The following is a 9,374-nucleotide window of genomic DNA, read 5'->3' on the forward strand; positions in this document are numbered from 1 at the left end:
GCAGACCAGCTGATTAGGTTGTCTCCAAGGAACACTAAATATCCACCAGTAGACCGTCGGTCATCGACACAACTGGCCCAGTCAGCGTCTGAATAAGCATGAAGAGTCATGATTGAGGAAGGTCTTATCCATAGTCCATCTTTGATAGTTCCTTTCAAGTACCGGAGTAATTTTTTGCAAACCTCCCAATGAATTGTTGTAGGAGCATGCAAGAATTGACTTAACTTGTTGGTGATGAAAGCCACATTGGGTCTTGTTAAGGACAAATATTGAAGTGCACCCAATGTGCTTCGGTATAAGGTGGGGTCATGAAATGGTTCTCCTTCAGTTAGAGAGAGTTTGATAGTGGAACTCATCGGATTGGGACTTGCCTTGGCACCCTCCATATGTAGTTTAACTAACAGATCTGTGATGTATTTAGTATCTAAAACCCAAAAATACACCTCTAATAACTCAACCCCATCTCTCTCTCTCTCTCTGCTCGTCTACAACCCAAACTGAACCACAACCCAAACCCCCCCTCACCACCGTCCACAACCCAAACCCCCCCTTAACACCGTCCACAACGCTGGCCCCTCACCACTGTCCACAACGTCGATCCCCTTCCAAACCAAAACCGATCTCCCACCGCCGGCCCCCTTTTTTTTGTCAGTTTTTTTTGTGTGATATATCTTTTAGAGTATTGATAGGTATTGATTTTAGGGTTATAATGTATAATGTATGTGTTTATGTGTGCACCGTGAGTTTTGTTAGATTTAGGTTCGATTTTAGGTTCAGATCTGGGATTTGGGAAAATTACAGTTTGGGGAAGACGATGGCCCGATGGGGTCCGATGGGCACCCCGATGGGGGGTCCGATGCTTGCGAGTTGGGGAAAAAATTGGGTTGGGGTCCGACGGGTCCGATGGGGCCCGATGGGGGGGTCCGACGGGGCCGATGGGGGGTCCGATGCTTGCAAGCTGGGGGGTTCGATGGGGTCCGACGGGTCCGATAGGGGGGTCCGACGGGTCCGATGGGGGGGTCCGACGGGTCCGATGGGGGGGTCCGATGCATATGCGGGTTGGGAAAAAATGGGGTTGAGTTATGAGAGGGGTATTTTTGGGTTTTAGATAAAAGTGTCATATTTTTTAGTTTTAAATGTATTGGTTTAAGAATAAAATATTAAGGTTTTTAAAGTATAGTTTTTCAAATTTTCTTTTTCATATGGATCTAATATGACCCGTTTAACAATATGAGTCATGTTCGATTTATATATTAGAGATTTTATATATAAAATCTCAATTGTAAAATTAATAGAAAGATTATAATAAGAGATTTATTATATAAATGTTAAGTATACAATATATATATACTATATATATTAAATATAAGAAAAGTAGAAGAGATAAATCCCAATACACATAATATACAACATATATAATATATAATTTTGAGTGTAGATTAGTAGGGATTACCATGATTTGAATAAGATATTATATCTTTGTCTAAAAGTTTATTTTCTCTATTTCTAAGCACTAGTGAACTCTCATGAAAATAGTTTTAAGAATTATCAAGCATTTTAGGGTTTTAACAAAGTACTTAATTTGTTGATAGAAATTTGGTTTATATAAATGAGCACTAAAGACTTTTTTTTATAGTGTTTAGGTGATCACACTTAGAATTCAGACACACCACACCTCATTTCTCGCACATAAATAAATATTAATCCATTTTATAACAACTATATCATTGTAGTCTTGAATTCCTTAAATCAAATTGTGTAACAAACCTTTTATTACACTAATTATGTGTGATCAAAACAAGAGTTACAAGTGACAACAAATTATAACTCCTCTCAACAAAACTAAAATGACAAACTCACATCACCACTTATAAAAAAAATGTGATTATTTTTATCCATAATTTTAATGTTGTCTCCTTATTGAGATTAGTCTAAAATTATACCAAAGTTTAACAAAATTTTCATCGATTTTCTTTACTACTTTGATTATTTAAGATTCCAAATTATTTAGTGATAATAAAATTGGAGAAATATTAATAAATTTTTTTAATTTGATAAACATATTGATGAGGCTTTGGAAGCTAATGTGAGATCGATTTGATTACACGCAATAGGACTTATTTTTACCAACAAAGTTAATTATAAATTGGTCTATATAATCTTATTCATTTAATTTTATTACCTGCTTAGAAAAGAAATAAAGGTTATAATTAACCATTTTCTTTTGAGCTAAGATTTAGTTGTAAGAGTATTATTTATAATGGATTATATATAAATTAAAAAACCAGCCTATATTCCAATATTTGTTTCACAATTTTTTTTTTTTTTTTTTTGAAATACTTCAATATATTTAAAGATTAATGTAATTTATAAGAATATATATTATATTTTTTTTTTCTCAAAACTCAAAATAATTCAAAATATTTTCTTATTTGCCCACAGAATAAAGAGTCACATTTTTACAATTTCTTTTTCAATTAAAAATGCACAATCATTTTCATATTTTATTTATTATTTTATTATCTATGTTTTTATTAAATCATCAGGCAAAACAATAAGACAAATAAATATTTTTGTGGAAAAAATTACAACTAAATGTGCAGAATCAAATCATTGAAACTCTAAACAATCAAACGATTAGCAATGACAAGATTATCAAATCGAAAAACAACAATCGAACAAAAAATAGAAGCAAATAGAGAATCTAAAACCAGAAATCAATAAATGCATAAAATATAAAAAAAAATCATCACCAAGATATATATTGGTTCAAGTCTTATAGATCGATGTGATCTATGGCTCTACTCCAGTTCTGAAACACTACTGTAATCTTTCTTTATTGATTGAGTAAGAATAGGTACAGTCAAGACGAGATTCTCTGTTGAGTCATCCCTAAGTGTTTCAATTCTCACACTTACACTCAAAAATCTTCTTCATCTACAAAAGATTCTTCTTACAAAACTCAAACCCAATCTCTCTCTCTTTTCTCTGCACCTCTCTCTGCCTCTCAATCTTTTCTCTCTCAAACTCTTAATATCATCTCTATCTCTCGTGTTGTCTAAAATAGCTAGACAATGTGGTATTTATATAGGCTTAGGATCAAGATCCTAAAGTTGGTAGCTGCAAGAAATAACTAACTTAACTAACTCTCCTTTGAGCGAAGTCTCCACGTCAGCTTAAGTAACAAAGCCTCCAGGAACATATATGAGCTCCCGGACTCACGGACCAAGAATACTTGTTGAAGACACTTCCGGATAGGGTATAGTCTGCTAGAGTCGACTATCCTGATCTACCATTCTAGGAGGGACAACTAGCCAACTAAAAATCTTCTCTAGAGAAGGGCTATCTATCTTGAAGATTGAACCCGGAGTGGACATGATAGTCATCCTAGAACTCCCATCCGGACTCGACTATCATTCCAGAAGACTCCTTCTGAGATGGACAAGTTAGCTATCTAGGAACACGGTCTGGGAGACACCTAAAGACAACTTTTCACGAATGATATTAGAGACCTTTTAATTTAGAGGAACTATACCACAATTTCATTATGAGAAAATTAGTCTTATAAATCACGACCTCCCTTTTTATCATTACAATTTAAGATAGAAATTTCACATTCACATAATTTGTTCAAATTAATCTTTTATCTAAACATTTCATATAGAAAAATTATATCACTAAAATTTGTACATAATCCCTCGTATTTCAGTTTCCAAGATAATATTGTGCGAGTCATTTCACAATCATCATCTTACATTCACTTTTGTAGAGAAGACATTCTAACGTTCATAAATAACACTTAAATTATTTTTCGTTTATTTCTTTTTGCTTAAGATAATAGTCTAAACAATTTTTTACGTTAAAAAACTATGTTATTAGTTACAAGCCCAGTTTATTAAAAGTAAAAACTATTATTTTTTTCATTTTATTTTATTATAAAACACCTACAGTTTTTCTGTTAATTCTACTATCTTTAATATTGTCACAAAATCACAATTTTTTAAAAATATTTTGAAAATAAAAAACTATGTTTATAATTTCAAAATAATTGTTACTTTGTTTATAACACACACCAAAATATTATATTACAAATTATATCGTTCCATCAGTAAAAAACAAACTTAAAATATCAGAAGAGTACGAAAATTGGGTTGAAGCTTAGTTCTCTTGTTATTTAATAATATAAAATTAATACGTTTTATTTACTAATTTTAGATTTAAATTATTAAGTTAAATGCAAAAATTTTAAATTTATGCCTAAAAATAGTTTAAATATCCAAATATTTAATAAAAATAATAAAATATTGAGTTTTATTAAATTTTGAAAATAAAGAAAAAATCGGTTCACTTTTATTATTTTTTTAATTAAAAAATAATTATGTTTTAGTTATTTTTTAAAAAGAATTATACAATTAAAGCCATGAAGTGAAAAATTAGAGTTTCTCGTTCCTAAATTTATAATTACAGGAGATTATCTTTTTTCTCCGGCCAAGCCCGCCTGCCTTCCCTGTGCATAGGTGAGGCTTGGTGGGGGTTGTGTTTGCTATTGTGATTCGACTTTTGCTACTGCAATTAGTCTTATCTTCATGACATGGTTTTAAATATTTTAGTTTTGTCTTAGTGACATGGTTTTATTTTGTTTTGTTTCGTTGTTAGTTCTTCTTTGTTCTTTGATGGCTCACCATCAAATCGCTTTTAGTGGATGAGAATAACAAGATCTCTAAAGGGTTGTTAGTAATACAGTTACTTGAGTGTTCAAGCTATAAGGTTAAATGAACCTGATGCAATAGTTTTTACTATGTTGTGTCTTCTAGACGGTAGATGAAACTGAATGTAAGTATTCTTAAAGTTAATTATGATGCAACAATCTTTTTATTTTATATTATTTTTAGTTGTTTTGTCGAACGATTTAAAAATTAAACAACTGATTATTTGACTTATTTTTTTAATTCTATTGAATGTAATTCTAACATAAAGATATCTCAATTGGATTGCTAACTATTATTTTAATTGATTGTTATTAATAAAATTAGGTAATTTATTAAAATATAATAATAAAAAATGGCATGCGCTGTGATTTTTGGGCACTACATGGAATAGAAAGTCACTCTCAATTAGGGGTGTTCACAAATTATCCGATCCAATCCAATCCGCACGATCCAATCCAATCCAATCCGCAAAATGCGGATATCCGCACTTGTGCGGATTGGATTGGATTGAAAAATCTAAAATCCGCACTTGTGCGGATTGGATGTTGTTTAACCTCAAAAAGTAACCGATCCAATCCAATCCGCACTTAATTATATATATTTTAAAAAAATTATAATATATAATATATATTAATTAAAAAAAGACACAAACTTCTAATTTCTTAATCTTTTTTAGTAATATATTGAATTAGTGTATTTTATTTATTTCATAATAAAAAACACAAGAAAAATAATTCTTATTCACATAGACACATACATATAAATTTAAATATATATACTAACTTATTTATTTGAGTAATAGATACATATATATTTTAGTATAAATTTAAAGATAAGTACATATATATTGATATATATATATATATGTATTGGTTTGATTTGTATATAAATAGAGATGGAAATAGATTATTATTATTATTGGAGTTTAAGAAACAATAGTTTTTTTTTAAATTTTTTTTTATGAAATATTAAATAATTTATTATTAAAAAAATAACCGATCTAAAATAACCGATCCAATCCGCACTATTGCGGATCGGATTTGATTGGATTTAAACTCTTATGCGGATCGGATTGGATCCAAAATATGAAATCCGCACTAAGTGCAGATTGGATGTTGTTTGACCAAAAAAATGCGGATTGGATCGGATGAACACCCCTACTCTCAATAATGCCATTTGGGCACTACTTATAATGCACAGCCACTTGCGCACTTATGGGTGCATGCTTTGGGCCCAAACATTATTTTATTTTTATTTTACAATTTGAATCTTGTTTTTGTGATATTGTTTTATTTTATTTTTATTTTGCAATTTTTAACCAAAATATGTTTAGAAAAAAATTTAAATACAGAATAAAAAATATTTTATCATAAAAATACATACAATTTTCACACTAAAATCATCAAATCACAAAGAATTCACATGAACATCATTCAAATCACATCCAAAATAAAATAAATGGTTTTAAACATATTTATACATGACAATAATGTTATCATGGTTTTGAGACCCGTTGTTAAAACTTATTTTATCAGGATATAATTTGCTGTCATGTATGATAATTAACAACTTAAAACATGTTTCAAAATGATTAAATAAAACACATAAATAGTTTAGGATTTTCTTATATTGGAACGCAGCGGAATAAATGACTCATCTCATTCAATACTTTAACCCTCGAATCCTTTTTATAGCAGAGTATCACTAAGTATTGAACCTGAATCTTTTTTCTCTTTATTAAGTGACATGTAACAATTTCTACACGATCTTCTACAAAACTTGAGTCCATTTTAAATAGTGTAAGCTGGTACTCAACTCACTTAGAATATGTAATTGACTAAAACTAATGAAGAAGATAGAATTGATTTCGAATTCCATGGTAGAAAGATCAATTCGAAATTTACTTATAAAAAGAGAAAAGAGAAGTGAATCATTAAGGTTTTATTTACACCTCTTTCTTTAGAGCATCTCCAATGAAAGCTATAAATGTGGTGTATTGCCATTTTTTAGAATATTTTCCTAAATTTTGACTCCAATAGTGATACAAAATAGAGAAATTTACACTAAATACTAATATTTGTCTAAATTTTACATTTATACTAAATTTTTACATTTATAATTTTCCTATTTTATTTTTTTTACTATTTTTTACTTGCAAAAGCTTCAAAAAACTTTTTTCTCTTTTCTTCTAAGTCAGTTGCTGACTGTTTTTTTGGGGGAGGGGTTTATTTTTACATTTCAAAATATTTTTTTTTTGGCCTTTTATATGAAAATCTACATAGCAACCAACTGAGCAACCTAAATTGCACCCCAAATTAACATAGCAACCATTGGAGCAACCCCCCCCCCCCCCTTTATTTCTTTCTCTTCTCTGTCTCTATTTCTCTCTTTTTTTTTTTTTGCTGAGATACAAAATGACCCTAAATTTAAAAAATAAAATAGTAAATGTCCTTTTTAAAAAAAATTAAAAAAATAGCTAAATATAATAAATTAGCTAATAAAAATACATTTACTGCACATTATTTTTTAAAAAAATATATATAATAATTAAATTAAGTTATATAATTTTTTTAGTATTGCATATTATTATATTGTAACAAAAACGAATAAATATTAGATCATTATATATACGACAGCACTTGATATATCGTATTACTAAAAATTAATATACCGTAGTATTAAAATTATATACCACAAAAAAATTACAACAATACTAAATTAATACTCAAAAAAATATATAGTGAGGACAAAGCACTCTGGAAACACTCGTGCTTGTCTGTAGAGACACTCATTAGTCCATGAAACAGCCAGAGTAACGTACTCGTGTATAAGAGCCATAAATCTGCGGGAGAAGGCCCAATGGAGATTTAAAGCGAAGGCGTCACAAATGATATCAGAGCCTTGACCTAGCTGGAAGTGTGGTCAACGAGGACATCGAACCCCCTAACGGGAGTGATTGTGATAGTCAGTAGTCCCGCGATACGTAAAGGGAAATACTAGGGTAAGTTGTGCAATCTCATATCGCCTGGAGAAGGTCAAGTGTGATGATTCTAAGAATGTGTAGATTTGGGACTACACAATTGATTAAGGCTTAAATAGATTGATAGGTACTACTTATATCAACAAGGTCCATCTTATTTTTTGGTAGCCCATCACGAAAGAACTCCCCAATTGAGTGTGCTTGATCTGGCATAATTTTAGGATCGGTGACCTCTTTGGAAGTTTTCCCAAGAAACATGCAATTGAGGACAAAGCACATTGAAAATACTCGTGGTGGTCTGTAGTGCCAGTCATCAACCCAAGAAGTAGCCAGAGTAATGAGGATATGATCATTTGGAAGATAGCTTGGAGTTTGAAGGTGCCTTCGAAGGTACGTACAACAGTTTCTTTGGCGTACTTTATTTGGAAGCTTGGCTACTCATGTTCAATTGGTGTTTAAGCATGTGTAGTTACCTGTTTTGTGTTCAATGTGTCAACACGAGAATGAAACGGTTATGCATATGTTGGTTTCTTGTTTGTTCGCTCGTGCATGTTGGATGTGGTCTGCTGTTAGCATCGGCGGAGTGGTTGGGACTAATTTTTTGGACTAGTTTGGTCGAGTTACTCAGCATCAAGTTGCTGGTATGGGTGAAGAACTTGTTATGGTCGCGTGGGCAATTTGGAAAGCTCGTAATAATGATATGATATGCAGGATAAGATGACTACGACAACAAAAGTTGTTCTCTTAGCAAGAGTGGCCCTTAATTAATGGCAACATGCTTAATCAAAAAGAATGGGGTTATTGTCTCACGCGATGAAGCGGGATAGTAGACTTGAGTATTGGACTAAACCGAATGTGAATAAGATTAAGATTAATGTTGTCAGAGCAATTTTCAAGTCAGAAGGAAAGTTTGGTGTGGGAGCAATAACTCGTGATAGTTCTGGCACTCTTTTGGAAGACTTTTCAATGAGTTTTAATTGGTGGGTTGAGGCTTCTTTTGTGGAAGTCATTGGAATCAAAGAGGTCTTAGGTAATTGGATCAAAAAGAAAAGGTGGCTTGATGTTCAGCTTGAGACAGATTGTTTAGTGGTTGTTCAAGCCTTATATAGTGCCATTCACATGCCTTCTTAATTTAATTTTTAATTTGTTAAATATTTTGTAAACAAGGCAGCTCACTGTGTTGTTCTCGGTTCTTGTTTTTATTTTGATTGTATTTTCAATGAGAGCTCTAATTTTGCTGATGTTTAATGTATTGTTATGGTTGGAATTCATTGATTAATAAAGTTGTCATTTTTTTTTTAAAGTGACACTTTTCTACCGCTGAATTATATCACATCCTTTATCTCCCATTGATAAATAGAACTAATTGACATGATGAATGGAGAATTGACTATATGAGATCTTTGAATTTTAAAGGTAACTATGATTAATACTGTAGTTAAAAGTATAGCATTGTCTTGCTTTTATGTCATTACATTAGAATTAATTGAAAGAAAAAGCATTATCTTTCTTTCTTTTGTTTTTTTAATTTTTTTTTTATTGAGGCGTCTATATATAAATTACATTACACCACATAAGATCTCTTAATACTTTTACAAAAAAAGTTACTTTTAGTAACAATGTTTTAATCACAATATAAATTTTTTGTGACTAAATGTGACTTTTAATCACAACAAAAAGTTACT

The sequence above is a fragment of the Cannabis sativa genome, chromosome 3 (assembly GCF_029168945.1).
Source record: "Cannabis sativa cultivar Pink pepper isolate KNU-18-1 chromosome 3, ASM2916894v1, whole genome shotgun sequence".
Taxonomy (NCBI): Eukaryota; Viridiplantae; Streptophyta; class Magnoliopsida; order Rosales; family Cannabaceae; genus Cannabis; species Cannabis sativa.